An 18,130-nucleotide genomic window follows, 5' to 3' on the forward strand; every position below is an offset into this window, starting at 1 on the left:
CACAAAACCATCAGACTGATTCTATTCAAAGTTTGAGAACCCACAGGGTTAAGTAAGGAAAAGAACTCCTTGAAACACTTCTCCCATTCAGCTTCCAAGGTGCCCTCCTCATCTGGTTGTCAACCTGTTTTCAGTCTCATCCTTAATCTTCCCTAATATCTTCTGTCTTCCACCACTGATCTGTAAATGCTGGAGTCCACCCAAGCTTTTAATTTTGGGACTTTTTCCTCTATATGCATACGTGCTAAATCACTTCAGTCGTGTCTAACTCTTTGTGACCCTATGGATGGAAGCCTGTCAGTCTCCTCTATGAGATTCTCCAGGCAAGAACACTGGAGTGGGTTGCCGTGCCGTCCTCGAATTTTCTCTATATATACAATCCCTACTTTATTTCATATAGCCTTGTGCCTTTAATTGCCATTTGTATACAGACTATTCCTTGACTAGATATTTTCCCTGATTTCTAAACTTCATTATACAACTACCAATGGATATCTACTGGACATTAAATGGTAACATGTTCAATGACCAACAGTCCCTTATTGTTTTTTCTTCTACCATGTTCCTGTTTGATTAAATTCAACTCCATCCTTTTTGTACCTCAGGTCAAAAATCTGGTGTCTTTTCTGGAAGGTGATGAATGGTTCACTTTTAAGTGGTTTCAGAGAGGATTACCCTCAAATTTGTACAACAATGGAAAAACTGCAGAACTGGCCATTTTGAAGGCATTATGCAGAAGGAAAAATCTCCCAGAAGACTAGACTTTGATAGAATATCACAATTTTTTTTTAAAAATAGGAAACTGTAGGCAAAGGTTTTGACTTTGGTCAATTCTAGAACATATTTCTCCTCAAATGGTCGCAAGACGTTGTTTTGTTCATTAGGGTCCAACATGAATTCATTAAGAAGGAGACATAAAATACGGATCCTTTAAAAATATCCTGTCTGGTCAGCTAATGGTAAATACCCAACATACAGAGCCAAACAAAAGAAGGATATTCAGTTTATTTAAATTTAGAGAAATATTTAGGAAAAGTCTTCCAAAAATTTCATATGAGCCTGCAGACCCTTGTGCCTACTAAGAAAATAGGCACAGCCAAGTACTTTAATGCAGGTGTTATTAACAGGTCTTCCCTGGTGGCTCAGTTGGTAAAGAGTCAACCTGCAATGCAGGAGACCTGGGTTCGATTCCTGAGTCAGGAAGTTGTTAATAGATCCAACAAATGCTAAATGGAGGCCATGTGACAAAGCTTTGGATAAGGGCATGGTTGTACTCATTGGAAATATAGGAATTATGAATAAATTATTAGTTTCCCCAGTGGTTCAGTGGTAAAGAATCTACAAGAAATGCAGGAGCCACAGAAGATGCAGGTTAGATCCCTGGGTCCAGAAGACCCCCTGGAGAAGGGTATGGCAACTCACTCCAGCATTCTTGCCTGGAGAATCCCATGGACAGTGGAACCTGGCAGGCTACAGTCCATGGGGTTGCAAAGAATCAGAAAGGACTGAGGTGATTCAGTAGGCACGCATATAAAAATATCAGTGGAAAGGTGATTTTTCCAGCCCATCTGTCAGAAAGGAGTAATGGTTTTCTGTTTAGTCTTTTTCTCTGGATAGCAGGGTTGATACCAGGGAAATACATCATATTCTTGGCCCTCAACTTGTCATCAGGAATAATTCATGTTCTGGAAAAATGATAAAAATTAATACTTTATGAATCAATCAATACTTATAGAAAATCTTTTTTTTAGTATCTAGTAATATATAAGAACTGTAGAGTATTCAAAAGAAGTATTAAATGTACTGTAGATTTTAAGAAACTTAGAAGAGGAATTTGAAGTTATCATGACATATAAAGAATAATGCAAGGCGTTAGTAGTTACAGTTCTTTGGCTTTTAGGGAAAAAAGACTGAAATTGTCTCTGGCTTAACCAAGAATAAATTTTGGGGAAGGATATATGGGGTTTGATAGAATTAAAAGCCAAAGAATCAAGGAAGTTCTAGTGCTTTAGTTGGCAGTGTACTGCTTCTAAAAGGTGTGAATTCCAACTGTTTTTGTTCTTGGGTGCAAGTGGTCAAGGAAGGCAGGATCTGATTACTTAACTGGGATCATGACCTCACCTCTTGCCTTGGCCACTAATACATTTGAAAAGCCATAGAGTTTGTACCTAATGGGAGAATCTTTTCCCTGCAGAGGAAAATCAGAGAGCTATTACTAGAGGAAGAATAAGCAAATTCTGAACAGGCAAACAACAGAAGTCCGCCATAGTTACTAAATAGTATTATATCAAGTCATTTAGAGAAAGGTCATGCCAATGGGGAAGCTTTTACTGAGGAATTGGGACTTTAACTGGACTTGGAAGATTGACAGGACTTTGATAAGCAAAGGAGGGGGACTGTAGGACATTTCAAATGGAAGAATAATCAAGAAAATCATAGCACGTTAAAGACATGTAAGGGAAACCACCCTGACAATAGTGTCAGATATCTATTTGGGAATAAGTTAGAATTTAGTTTGAAGGATCTTCAAAATCATACTGAGAAGATAAACTTCACATTAATGATTAATGATTAATAAGTAATCATTTAAAGTTCTTGATCATGGGACACATGCCATTAAAATGGCATCATAAGCTGAATAATACCCACCACCACTCCCCATGCCCCAAAGATGTCTTTGTCCTAATTCCTGGAACCTGTGATATAGTCCCTTACATGACAGAAGGGGCACTGCAGATATGATTAAGTTTACAGACCTTAATTTGGGGAGATGATTCTGATGAGCCCAGTGGACTCAGTCTAATCACATGAGCCTTTAAAAGCAGGGAGCTGTTCCCAGCTGTGGTCAGAGAGCTGTAGTCTGAGAAGGACTTGACCCAAAGTTAAAGACTTTGAGACAAAGAAAGTTATCAGAAACCAAGAAATGTAGGTGGCCTATAAAAGCTTGAGAAGACAAGAAAATGGATTCTCCCAGAGAGCCTTCAGAAGAGAATCTAGCCTCACCAACACCTTAATATTTACCCAATGTCAACACCTTACTTTTAGCCCAAGGAAACCTACATTGTACTTCTGATCGATAGGACTGTAAGACAATGAGATCTATTGGCTTAAGCCACTAAATTTGTGGCAGTGTGTTAATATAAACTGAATATGATTAGTGTTTTGAGAAAATTTAAGGGTTCTTATTTAAGAAGACTGATTGAGAAAATCAGTCTAATTGATTAAAAAAAGAAGACAGAATACCTAGCTAGATGAGTGGTGTAATTACCGAGATATAAATTGAAGAAAGCTACAACTGTGGTTACATCTGACATAACAGAGAGCAGGAGGAAAATTTCAGACACATTACAGAGAGAAAACCAGAAGTGGTTAGCGATTGGATATGCGAAATAAGAGAAACTGAAGTTAGAAAGAATTCAGCTTTGGAAAAAAGAAGTTAATTTAGTATAAATATGTTGAATGCAAGATAACAACAGGATATACTTATAGAAATAGCATGTTCAAGGTATTTGACAATACCTCAAAATTATATATACTATTTTCCAATTTAAAGAACACTTTCACATCTATTAACTCTTTGTTTAAATGCATTCTCTAAGACAGAAGGAGATTAATAATTGTTACTTACATGAGAATATAGTTTCTGGAAAGGTTGTGGTTTTCTCTGAGTCACAAAACAAGTAAAGTCTCAGAACTTAAATGTTATTTCAGGTCTCCTGATCCCCAAATTTCCATCTACTTAGAGCTGCCTCCCTAATGTGGAACTTGGGTGTGTGGTGTGAGTTAAAGATGTGATGGTGGGAACTCCCATCACAGAGACTATAGCTGGTGTCAGAGAAACATTTCAAGTTCAATACTTCAAAGAGTGAGGGTAGAGGAAAAATGCCAAGAAAACCAATGATTGACACAAAGGGAATACCTTCACCAAAGAAATTGTCACAAAAAAAAAAAAAAAAAAAAGAGGAGACAGGGAAGGTAAAAGGAGTGGTTAAATGTTTCATTCATTCATTCAAAAATTACTTATTGAAGGCTTAGTATATGTCTCACAGTTCTACATCTCAACAGTGAGGGATGAACAAGACAGATTATTCCTGGAATTTGCATTTCTAGTGGGAAAAGAAGAAGATAAATAAATATTAATAACAATAATAGTATCAAACATTTATATAAGGCTTATCATTTACTGGAAAGCTTTTAAAAAGTAATAACTCATTAAATCCTTATAACAAGTCTATAAGCTATGTAACTACTTTTATAAGATTCATTCCTCAGATGAAGGAAATGAGGCAGAGTAACTGACCCAAGGTCTTGTGGATAGGGATAAAATAACTTAGTAATACATAATATACTTCAGTGTCAGGGCTGCTTTAGTTAGGGTGGCCACATGTGTGCATGCTAGGGTGGCCACAGAGGCATCCATATGGAAGTAATATATGAGCATAGATATGTGGGGGTGGGGAGCAAATAGTGCTACAAACTTGTGGAGCCAAAGTATTCTGGATCTGGAGCAGAAAATACAAGGACTCTAATATTCAAAAGACAGTAGGATCAGCATGGCTAGAGCATGCTCCGTGGACAGCAGCAAGAGAGAAGTCAGAGAAGTAGGTGAGGGCAGAAAATTTGGGAAGTATAGGCTTTGGATAAGGTGTTCACCTTTTGTTAAAAAGGCAACAAGCCATCAAAGGGTTGGGAATAGAGTGGTGATGAAATTTGAATTTCATAATGTCATATGCAGCTGCGTGGATGAGCCTAGAGATTGTCATACTAAGCTAAGTAAATCAGAAAGACAAAGACAAATATCATATGATATCACTTACATGTGGAATTTAAAGTACGGCACAAATGAACTTATCTATGAAACAGACCCACAGACACAGAAAACAGATGTGCACTTGCCAAGGGATATGGAGGATAAAGGGGAGTTGTACCAGGAGTTTAGGATCGGTGGATGGAAACTACTATATATAGAATGGATAACAAGGTCCTACAATTTAGCACAGGGAACTATACTCAACATCCTGTAATAATCCATAATGAAAAACAAAATGAAAAGAATATATATAGTTTTTATATATATTTAATTTATAATGTCATGGTTATTGTCTGCTATACAGCACAGCAATTCAGATATACCTATACATATATCTATGTATACATATAAATACAGCAAGTAATTCAGATATATCTATATCTATCTATATATATATATACACACAAAGTAATTCAGATATTCCTATATATAAGTATGTATATCTATATATACACACTTCAATCAAAAAATATGTATTTCAAAAAGACTAGTCTATCTGCTTTGGAGAAAACAGAATAAAGAGGGGCAAAAAAAGCCTGGAAGACAAGGTAGGGGCTTATTTTATTCCTACTTAAGTAATAACATGGCAAGGACAAAGATGATAGTGGTGGAGGTCATGAGAAGTGGTTGAGCTTGGGCTGTATTTAGAATGAACCTCATTTCAACAGGACTTGCTGATGGGTATAACCAGGAGAGTGCAGTGGCATTGAAAATCAGGAGAAAAAAATCTAAGATTGGCAGTAATAGCCAACACTGTCCAGTACACTAGAAACTTGGAAAAAAGAAACTGAAGGAGAGTAAAAATGTTACTGGTTTTGACTTCTGAATATCATGGATTTTTGAGAGTGTTTTTAGTGGTTGATGAAGTGGATGAAGTCAGATTGCTCTGGATAAAGGAGTTGGTGGTGGCTGACGGTAGAAAATACTTACCTAGAATTTTGACTGTGTCAGAGAATGGAAATGACAAGCTCTCAATCATTCAGTAATTGTATACCCTTTGATTGCAACTTTTTCTCTTTGGCCTTTTCTGTGTTCATTAGAATCAATAGTTAAAGAAAGCTTAAGGCCATGGAGGAGGTTAACATTATTGGTTAAATTGGAAGTTGGGACTCACCAATGACTTTCAGTTCTTCAGTCATCTCTGGCATTTATACCACAGGTAACTGAGAGTTGGCTCTCATCCCGGGTTTCAGGAAAAGAACCAATGCCTGTGAGTCATATGCTTACAAAAGATGAAGTTTAGATTACAGAGGCAGAATCTCTCTGGGGAAATATAAATAATACCCTTATCACTGGGTAGGGCTTCTTTATAAAACATGGGTTGGACCACAGAACAGAAAGTTGAACTGGAGAATATACACAGCAGCTATACTGAGAATTGATTCCCTCAGTGTACGTGATGGCTCCTGACCTGTCGGTCATGTCACATAATTTAGAAATCAGGAGTAGGAGGTTTCAGGTTAGTGGAAGTCAACAATTATAGTGGTATTCTCAGAGAGCTTCCCTGGTGGCTCAGAGGTTAAAGCGTCTGCCTGGAATCTTGGAATGTGGGAGACCCGGGTTCAATCCCTGGGTCAGGAAGATCCCCTGGAGAAGAAAATGGCAACCCACACCAGTACTCTTGCCTGGAGAATCCCATGGAGGGAGGAGCATGGTGGGCTACAGTCCATGGGGTCGCAAAGAGTTGGACATGACTTAGTGACTTCACTTCACTTCTCAGAGGTAAAAATTTGCTCTCCTTGACAAGACAAGACTGGGAATCCTAATGAGGACTGGTAGTTGAAGTAAAGTGTCACATTGCAGCATTGTTTCTGGCTTTCTAATTTGTGCTTTAGGATCTCCAACAGTTCACAGTCTTCATTGTACTATTCCATAGCATGGGACCCAATATTCAGTAGTTCCTATGCTTAATATATACCTGTTTTCCAGCTCTTTGTTGTTCTGTGGCACTTGGTAGAAAAGTTCAATATTTATTACTAATATGATAATATAACTAATGACTCCTCACTGGGATCAGTCTAGATTGAAAAAAATTCCCAAACAAAATGGTACAGACATTGTGCCTTCCTCTTTAGACACACACACACACACACACACACACACACACACACACATTAAATAAATAGTCTTTAGCAATATGCATATAAAACTACAAATAATACATCCAGAGTTGAATGACAAAGAAAATATTTATTTAAAAACCACAGAAATGATTTCTGAATTCTAGCCTATACTATCTAAAATTTAGGTCCTAAAAAACTTGTAAGAAACTAATCTTGGAAATCAAATCACAAGAGAATGAAATTTCTTTGAAAGTCCTTGATAATGACAACAGGAAATTTTAGCATATAATAAAAGAACTGTGCCTTGTACACAGATTTTAATAAATATTTTTTTCTTATCAGAATGGGCAATCTCAGGCTTGATACTTTCATTAGGCAACAAATCCAACAGGCTATGCCCCTATAGCAGACACAGATCTGTTTGCTACAATGGTAGCAGAATTTCCTGGTGTTGGGTCACAACCCAGCCCCCATTCAAGGAGGGCAAGAAGAAACCAAATAAACAGGCAGCACGCTCCAGATTGGTAGCTGGCAGAATGAATAAGCAAGGGAACTTATCTACAAGGTCTTGGGCGATGGTGAGATGACTAAATTGCCAACACCACCCAACAGATTCTTGAAACTTTATATTAAGCCCTTAATGGAGTATTAAAAGGCAGAGATGTTACTTTGCCAACAAAGGTTCATCTAGTCAAAGCTATGGTTTTTTCCAGTAGTCATGTATGCAGGAGGCTGAGGGCCGAAGAATTAATGCTTTTGAACTGTGGTGTTGGAGAAGACTCTTGAGAGTCCCTTGGACAGCAAGGAGATCAAACCAGTCAATCTTAAAGGAAATCAATCCTGAATATTCATTAGAAGGACTGATGCTGAAGCTGAAGCTCTAATACATCGGACAACTGATTCGAGGAGCCTACTCATTAGAAAAGACCCTGATGCTAGGAAAAATTGAAGGCAGGAGGAGGAGGAGACAATAGAGGATGAGATGGTTGGATGGTATCACTGACTCAATGGACATGAATTTGAGCAAGCTCTGGGAGATGGTGAAGGACAGGAAGGCCTGGAGTGCTGCAGTCCATGGGATCACAAAGAGTTGGACATGACTGAGCAACTGAACAACAACAAAATGTAATTCAGCCACATATACCTTCCAGATGGTGTCAGTAACACACTGTTTTCTCAAGGCTGCATCCTTGAAAATGGCTCCCACTGTGGGAATGGCCGGCAGAACATACATTCCCAGGACAGGGGAGGAGCTAAGGGACCTCCAGTTGCCCTGGTCCAGCTCTAGTATCCACTGGTGCTTATGTCCTTTAGATGAGCTCCTCCAAAACCTGGATGTCAGTTAGTCAGTTCAGTCGCTCAGTCATGTCCAACTCTTTGCAACCCCATGAACCACAGCACGCCAGGTCTCCTTGTCCATCACCAACTCCCGGAGTCTACCCAAGCCGATGTCCATCGAGTTGATGATGCCATCCAACCATCTCATCCTCTGTCATCCCCTTTTCCTCAAGCCCTCAATCTTTCCCAGCATCAGAGTCTTTTCCAATGAGTCAGCTCTTCGCATCAGGTGGCCAAAGTATTGGAGTTTCAGCCTCAACATCAGTCCATCCAATGAACACCTAGGACTGATCTCCTTTAGGACGGACTGGTTGGGTTTCTTTGCAGCCCAAGGGACTTTCAAGAGTCTTCTCCAGCACCACAGTTCAAAAGCATCAATTCTTCAGCTCTCAGCTTTCTTCACAGTCCAACTCTCACATCCATACATGACCACTGGAAAAACCATAGCCTTGACTAGATAGACCTTTGTTGGCAAAGTAATGTCTCTGCTTTTCAATATGCTATCTAGGTTGGTCATAACTTTCCTTCCAACCCGGATGTATATTCCATTAAAAGAAGAGTTTAGGGATCATGCTGTAAATGTCACTCATCAGCTTCAGCAGCAGAATTTTGTGTCATTGGAAAGAAGTTATGGTATGTGCAAGTGTGCGTGAAAAGAATAGAAACTGTATTAAAATTTATGCATATGTATGTCTTACTTAAAATATGTAACCTATACTTGCAGCAAATTTTTTTGTAGCTTTTAATTACAAAATAACATGTTTGTTTTTAACAAAATTTTAAAGTGTTATTAAGTAAAAATAGGTTTAAAGTTACTCCGTTTTCCTATTTCTTAAATTACCACATTTTGATTTATCGTTTTACAGTCTTTTATGTGAATGGGATTGGGAGCATATGCACAGCAATGGAGTAATTCTGTGTGTAACATTTTGCTTCATGTTTTTAATATTTAACATGGCAATTTTACATGCGGCTACCCACTCCAGTGTTCTTGCCTGGAGAATCCCAGGGATGGCAGAGCCTGGTGGGCTGCTGTCTATGGGGTCGCACAGAGTCGGACACAACTGAAGTGACTTAGCAGTAGCAGTAACCCTTCTTGCCCGGAAAATCCCATGGACAGAGGAACCTGGTGGACAATGGTCGATGGGGTTGCAAAGAGTTGAACCTGACTGAGCAACTCAGCACTCATGCAAATATTATTAGGGCTAGTATTGTAATGACTGCATAATCTCAAAACAAAGCTACATTACTGAATGTGTAAATTGTTTCTAATTTTCCAAATTTGTACAAAATTGAGATGAATATCTCTATACCATAACCATGTGCCTCTCCATGATTATTTTCTAGAATAAACACACCAAAGTGAAATTATTTGAACAAAGTTAAGGGCCAAATAGTCAAAGCTATGGTTTTTCCAGTAGTCATGTATGGATGTGAGAGTTGGACCATAAGGAAAGCTGAGCACCAAAGAATTGATTCTTTTGAACTGTGGCGTTGAAGAAGACTCTTGAGAGACCCTTGAACAGCAAGATCAAACCTGTCAATCCTGAAGGAAATCAGTTCTCAATATTCAGTGGAAGGACTGGTGCTGAAGCTCCAATACTTTGGCCACCTGATGTGAAGAGCTGGCTCATTAGAAAATAGCCTGATGCTGAGAAAGATTGAAGGCAGGAGGAGAATGGTACAACAGAGATGAGATGGTTGGACAGCATCACTAACTCAATGGACATGAGTTGAGGTAAGCTCTGGGAGTTGGTGATGGACAGGAAAGCCTGGAGTGCTGCAGTCCATGGGATTGCAAATAGTCAGACATGACTGAGTGACTGAATTAAACTGAACTTAAGTGTATATTAGTATAAGGGGTTCCCAGGTGGCACAGTGGTAAAGAATCTGCCTGCCAATACAGGAGATGAAAGAGACACAGGTTGGATCCCTGGGTTGTAAAGATCCCCTGGAGTAGGAAATGGTAACCCACTCTGGTATTTTTGCCTGGAAAATTCCATGGACCAAGGAGCCTGGTGAGCTACTATTCATGGGGTCTCAAAGAGTCAGACAAGACTGAACATGCTAGCCAGAAGGATATATAAATTTTGCTTTTGATACAATTTGCAGAAATTATTTTTTAAGTTCTAGAATGATGAAAAATATATCTTAACACCAATCAATTTAATATTATTTTAATACCACTAATTTGCCAATAATTATTCAATCAAGAGTTAACCTCTGAACATTTCATCCTATTCCTTCCTTCTCTCTCTGCACAATTTGGGCCAAGTTCCAGATATCTAGAACTCTGCCTCTAAATATATTAGTGTTTATTTCCTAAGAATAAGGATATTTTCTTACACAGAGTCAGGTTATCAAAATCAGAAAATTTAACCTTGATATACTATTGTCTAATATTCATTCCATATTCAAATTTTATCAACTCTCCTAGTGATAATCTCATGCTAAACTCTTTTTGGTTCAAAATTCAATCAGGATCACATATTGCATTTAGGTGTCAGTTTTCTTTAATTTCTTTACATCTTGAACAGTTCCTCAGCATCTTGATCTCCTAAACCATAAATGTTCTTCCCATTATTAATATCAACCCTTTCAGTTCAGTTCAGTTCAGTCACTCAGTCATGCCCGACTCTTTGCGACCCCATGAATTGCAGCAATCTTAGCAGGAAAGTGTGCCCCTCCAGGAGAGATAGTTTATTGAGAGGACTGTGAAGGAAAACTGCAGGTGAAAAGTTACTGATGATGATGATCCTAGCTGAAAAGTTAGAGTGATCCTGTGAGGATTAAAATGACAGAAGGAAGGCTTTGAAGGCTGGAAGGAATACTGACGATATACAGAGAAAGTGATATTACAGAGATATGAAAGTGAGTCGCTCAGTCGTGTCTGATATAGAGGGCATCAATACCTGGTTTTTGCCATTTTACCAATTTTCCCAAGGATAAGAAAATTCTGTAACTAATGTAACGGGGCTTATAAAATGAGTTAACTATAGCATTCTTTTCTTACCTTTTGACTTCTGATATCTAATGATACTTCTCATAGAACAACAAAACGAGCTGGGACTGATCATTTACTTTTTAAGTCAGTTCTGAAACATATTCTTTAAACAGAGAGAGTGCCTACTTGGTCAATTAAATCCATAAATATCTCATTAAACGGTTCAGTTCAGTTCAGTCACTCAGTCCTGTCCAACTCTTTGCGATCCCATGAATTGCAGCACGCCAGGCCTCCCTGTCCATCACCAACTCCCAGAGTCCACCCAGACTCATGTCCATTGAGTCAGTGATGCCATCCAGCCATCTCATCCTCTGTCATCCCCTTCTCCTCCTGCCCCCAATCCCTCCCAGCATCAGAGTCTTTTCCAGTGAGTCAACTCTTTGTATGAGGTGGCCAAAGTATTGGAGTTTCAGCTTTAGCATCATTCCTTCCAAAGAACACCCAGGACTGACCTCCTTTAGAATGGACTGGTTGGATCTCCTTGCAGTCCAAGGGACTCTCAAGAGGCTTCTCCAACACCACAGTTCAAAAGCATCAATTCTTGGTGCTCAGCCTTCTTCACAGTCCAACTCTCACATCCATACATGACCACAGGAAAAACCATAGCCTTGACTAGACGGACCTTTGTTTGCAAAGTAATGTCTCTGCTTTTGAATATGCTATCTAGGTTGGTCATAACTTTCCTTCCAAGGAGTAAGCGTCTTTTAATTTCATGGCTGCAGTCACCATCTGCAGTGATTTGGAAACCCCCAAAATAAAGTCTGACACTGTTTCCACTGTTTCCCCATCTATTTCCCATGAAGTGATGGGACCAGATGCCATGATCTTCGTTTTCTGAATGTTGAGCTTTAAGCCAACTTTAGCCAACTTTTTCACTCTCCTCTCTCACTTTCATCAAGAGGCTTTTTGGTTCCTCTTCACTTTCTGCCATAAGGGTGGTGTCATCTGCATATCTGAGGTTATTGATAGTTCTCCCTGCAATCTTAATTCCAGCTTGTGCTTCCTCCAGCCCAGCGTTTCTCATGATGTACTCTGCATATAAGTTAAATAAGCAGAGTGACAATATACAGCCTTGACGTACTCCTTTTCCTATTTGGAACCAGTCTGTTGTTCCATGTCCAGTTCTAACTGTAGTTCAGCATAGTAAACAGTATCAGCATAACAACTAATAAGACTTGTAGCAGTTTCATAGGTATAAGTCCTAACTTTCTGAAGTTAAATTCCTATCACCACAACTATGGTAAATAACTCTCCTTTGCGCTTCCATGCTCACCAGTGAGAGTGCCCAGGGAGCACACATGAGGTCAGACTGTTGGGAGAATGCACTTCTTATTAGGAGGAAATTTTATAGTGTTTGGGTCTGTGCTGGATGTTTTAGAGGAGAATATGAGAAAGCCAAGTTTTTTCCTGGATTGGGTGCAGTCAGAGAGCTTGAATAATTCAGTTAGGTACCCTATACATTTTTTTTTTAACAGTCAGGAGGAAGTATGCAAGGCTAAATTTGCCATTGGTCAGAAAATGATAGCCACTTATGTTAGTGGAGTTAGAAGGGTATGTGAATATTTTGTGATTGCATTGCTTACTGTCTCTGTTCTCATACGATTGGAATGTGGTCTTACTTCTGTCATGCTCCACCATGGTCATGGTGTGGCCCTGTCTGACTCTTCTACATATTTGTTGGATGTAGTTTGTGTTCAGTGGAGGACACCATGGCCTACTTGTGAGATGCCAGGTGTCAAGGCCTTTCATTTTATATTATTTTATTGTTACTCTTTTCTCAACGTATCTATTCCACATTCAGTAAATATGTATGAGTGACAAGATGTGCCTGGCACTATGTGAGGTACAAGATACGGGTGAAAAAAAAAGACGAGAGGGTAGAACTCAGGTAACAATAAAGTGTTCAAGAGTATGGCTTTGAGTTAAAGTCCCAGATTTAAATCCTGGCTTATCACTTACTGGGCTTCTCTGGTGGCTCAGACAATGAAGACTCTGACTGCAATGCAGGAGACCTGGAGTTTGATCCCTATGTTGGGAAGATCCCCCGGAGAAGGGCATGACTCTCTACTCCAGTATTCTTGCCTGGAGAATTCCATGGACTGAGGATCCCGGTGGGCTGTAGTCCACAGGGTCACAAAGAGTCGGACACAACTGAGTGACTAAAGCTTTCACTTTTTTCTTTATCACTTCCTGTCTTCTTGAGTAGTAGTAATAGTGTTAGTCACTCAGTTGTGTCCGACTCTTTGGGGTCCCACAGACTACAAGATCACCAGGCTCCTCTGTCCGTGCGATTCTTCAGGTAAGCCCCAAATATCTAGAAAATGAACAACACGCACCTAAATAACACGAGTCAAGAAGTGTCAGGAGGAATTTTAAAACATTTTAAAATGAATGAAAATATAACTTATCAAAATGCATAAAATGCAGTGGAATATGTTCTTGGAGGGAAATTTGAAGCACTAAAAACATATAAGGGAATATGCTCGGTCACTCAGTGGTGTCCAATTCTTTTACGATCCCATGAATTGTACCCACCAGGCTCCTCTGTCCTTGGGATTCTCCAGGCAAGAATACTAGAGTGGGTTGCCATTTCCTACCTGCGTTCTCCAGGTAAGAATATTGGAGTGGATTGCCATACCCTTCTTCAGGGCATCTTCTCGACCCAGGGATGGAACCCGGGTCTCGTGTATTGCAGGCAGATTTTTTACTGTTTGAGCTACAGGGAAGACCTTGAGTCTCCTTGAGTAAGTTATTCAATATCACTAATTCTCAGTTACTTCATCTGCAAGTAGGAATAATAACATTAATACCTCCCTAAATTGTTACTGATATTAAATAAATGTTATCATTATCATTATCATTAAAGAAGACAGAAGTGCTACAGAAGAGGAACCAGAGATGCTATGATGGTCTGTACCAGGAGCACTTCAACTCTGGGACAATCAGGGAAGTGCCCCAAGGAGGAAATATTTAAATAGAGCTCTAATCATGCTTTAACTAAGAGGAAGGAGTGAGGAGAAGGGTATCCTATCCAAATAGAAGAAGGAATCTAACCAAAGCCTCAGACAGAAAAGATGTGTCATGTTTGAAATCCTGGAAGAATGTCCGTGTAGTCAGTTTAGTCCAGAGGAGGTGGGTGGTGGGAGATAACATTCATGAAGGGGACAGTTAGGAAGGACCTTGATGGATATTAAAGATTTGAGATTGTCCTAAGAGCAGCAAAGCGCCACCACCAACAGAGCCATGCCTCACCCAACACCTTTTACAGGAGCTGCTGTTAACAGTTACACAATAAGGAACTTGAATTCTAATCTCTACTCCCCTCTCTGACTCCTAGACATGTGCTAATGAAGGGCTTTCGGTTGTCAGCTCAGACAATGAACACAGCCCTAACTTGCGCCCAGCTTTGAGAAAAACAAGAATCATTTAAAAAGAAGAGGAATATCAATGGACAAGTTAGTTTTTCCAAGTTTTTCCAAGATTGTAGAATATATGACACATGCTTTTTAAAAACCCCTATATTCAAGTATGCTTAACATTACATTGTATATTTTAGAGTCTAGTATTCCACAGATTTTCTTTTTTCCTATTTCTGTAATTTTTTTTCAATACCTGTAACTCACTTAGGTACCAAGTCATTTAACTGGTATGGAATCACTTCGGTACAAACAAATAGTCTAAAATATAGATACAGTTGTTGTTTTCAAATTATGTATTTACTTCTATAAAAATTTATAGACATAAATATTAGTTATTTCCAGTAACTTTTGGTTTCTACACTTTAAAATTAGTATAATTATCATCTCCCCTAGCTTCTAGGATTTTTGTGAGAATTACATGGGATAACATATCCAATGGATATTCAGCCCATGCTTATTAATTTCCCTTCTACCGAAAGAAGGCCCGTTTTCAGCAGAAGCCAAGGATAGCCAGGAGAGGCTGACCCTTGAAGTCTGACTTTTGGTTTCCCCAGTTTAATTTGGAAAGTGTCACTGCCAAGGTAACAGAAGAGTTGTATTTGAAGCCACGATCTGTTAGAGGATGTGTAAGAGAGTGGAACAAAATCATCAATGAATGCAATGCCGTCTTGTGTTCCTTTTATCATCAAAATTACTTTTCCCAAAGACCGTTGCAGTCATGAGTCCATAATAACTTGTCAGATTTTGTCCAGGTGGAGCTGAACTTTAAAAAAAGATCTAGCAAAATAAACTGCCCTAGGCTACCATCCATGTGACTCATTTGAACGGAAATGTGAAATTATTTGAAGGCATAAGGAAAACTTTATATTAAGTGATCTAAATAAAATGAATTAAGTGTTGAGAGATGAGTCAGTTCTTTTCTCTCAAAGCACTAGCATTCCTGCTGATTTCAGTTAGAATCATTAATTTTCCTGTAATTATTCCATCTTTTCCTTCACCTCGTATTGACCTCTCTGTTCTACGTTTAAATCATACAGACTCTCTTAAAATTGTAAAAGCCACATACTAGTATTTAAATTTTGACATGAAGTTTGATAAATTTGCTTTTGATGGAAAGTATCTGAGTTTTTCAATAAACTTTCAATTCTGTGATACTTTCTTTTCCTGAACAGCTGATATAATGCATCAGAAGGATCCATTTATGTCAGTGGTTCTGAGAAACTGATAATTCAAGAAAGTACCAATCTGTGTCATGGATTATACAGAAGTATTTACAGACCAAAGTTGAATTAACACAATGTTTTGTTTTATCCATGTAAAAAGTACAAGGAGTAAATAGATATCCTTTCCAGATGGTGGTTTGTATAGATGGTGACATCTGTGTTGAAATGATCACACAAGCTTGCACGCAATTCATGCCCAGGCTTTTTCCATCAAGGAGAAATGACTAAGAAGGACCACACCAGCTTACAGGCCAAGAATTGCAGGATAGTTTCCTTGCCTGCCAAGGCCCAACCTGGCACAGGTTAAGGGATAGAAACCCTTTCTGATCATCCTCATTACCAGTTATGAATGGGAAAAATTAAACAGAGTAGTCCTTTAAACTGGATATTACTTTGCTATCACAGATGATTAGTGACAATAGCCAGTGACAAAAACGTACTTTCCCCGCAATTAGATATAATTTTTTGTTATTACCTAACTCTGTGTTTCTCAACCCTGGCTATACTACAGGAGAATTTAAGAGATCTAAAAAATTTTCTTTACTATTCATTTATTTGGCTGTGCTGGGTCTTCGTTGCTGTGCATGGGCTTCTCTTTTTGCAGTGACTTCTCTTGTTTTGGAGTTCAGGCTCTAGGGCATATGGAATCAGTAGTTGTGCTGCAAGGGCTTAGTTCTCCCAAGGCATGTGGGATCTTCCCGGACCAGGGATCGAACCTGTGTTCCCTGCATTGGCAGGCAGATTCTTAACCTCTGGACCACCAGGGATGTCCCAAGAGATTTATTTAAAAATATCTATGTCTAGGTAATCAATCAGAATCTCGTGGTTTTAAGACTTGATTCTTAGAAGCTGTTTATGTGCCACTAATGGATCACAATAAACTGTGAAAAATTCTGGAAGAGATGGGAATACCAGACCACCTGATCTGCCTCTTGAGAAATTTGTATGCAGGTCAGGAAGCAACAGTTAGAACTAGACATGGAACAACAGACTGGTTCCAAATGGAAAAGGAGTACGTCAAGGTTGTAGGGTCACCCTGTTTATTTAACTTATATGAGAGTACATCATGAGAAATGCTGGACTGGAAGAAACACAAGCTGGAATCAAGATTGCCGGGAGAAATATCAATAACCTCAGATATGCAGATGACACCACCCTTATGGCAGAAAGTGAAGAGGAACTCAAAAGCCTCTTGATGAAAGTGAAGGTGGAGAGTGAAAAAGTTGGCTTAAAGCTCAACATTCAGAAAACGAAGATCATGACATCTGGTCCCATCACTTCATGGGAAATAGATGGGGAAACAGTGGAAACCATGTCAGACTTTATTTTTTGGGGCTCCAAAATCACTGCAGATGGTGATTGAAGCCATGAAATTAAAAGATGCTTACTCCTTGGAAGGAAAGTTATGACCAACCTAGATAGCATATTCAAAAGTAGAGACATTACTTTGCCAACAAATGTCCCTCTGCTTCACTTTCACTTTTCACTTTTCACTTTCATGCATTGGATGGAGAAGGAAATGGCAACCCACTCCAGTGTTCTTGCCTGGAGAATCCCAGGGACGGGGAGCCTGGTGGGCTGCCGTCTATGGGGTTGCACGGAGTCAGACACAACTGAAGTGACTCAGCAGCAGCAGCAGTCAAGGCTATGGTTTTTCCTGTGGTCATGTATGGATGTGAGAGTTGGACTGTGAAGAAGGCTGAGCACCGAAGAATTGATGCTTTTGAATTGTGGTGTTGGAGAAGACTCTTGAGAGTCCCTTGGACTGCAAAGAGATCCAACCAGTCCATTCTGAAGGAGATCAGCCCTGGGATTTCTTTGGAAGGAATGATGCTAAAGCTGAAACTCCAATACTTTGGCCACCTCATGCGAAGAGTTGACTCATTGGAAAAGACACTGATACCGGGAGGGATTGTGGGCAGGAGGAGAAGGGGACGACAGAGGATGAGATGGCTGAATGGCACCACTGACTCGATGGACATGAGTCTGAGTGAACTTCGGGAGTTGGTGATGGACAGGGAGGCCTGGCATACTGCAATTCATGGGATCGCAAAGAGTTGGACACAACTGAGTGACTGCACTGAACTGAACTGAACTGAATGCTTGCTTATGTGCAGGTATTATTAAAAATAATGATTTTAACCAATGGAATCAGTCAGCATAGGACCTCTGGAGAGTCAGACTTAATTGATCCAGGTTTTGCCTGAGAATTTCAAATGAGATTCTAATAAGCAACCAGGCTAAGGCGATGATGTTATAAACTGCCTGTATTC

This window comes from Bos javanicus, chromosome 6 (assembly GCF_032452875.1).
Source record: "Bos javanicus breed banteng chromosome 6, ARS-OSU_banteng_1.0, whole genome shotgun sequence".
NCBI lineage: Eukaryota > Metazoa > Chordata > Mammalia > Artiodactyla > Bovidae > Bos > Bos javanicus.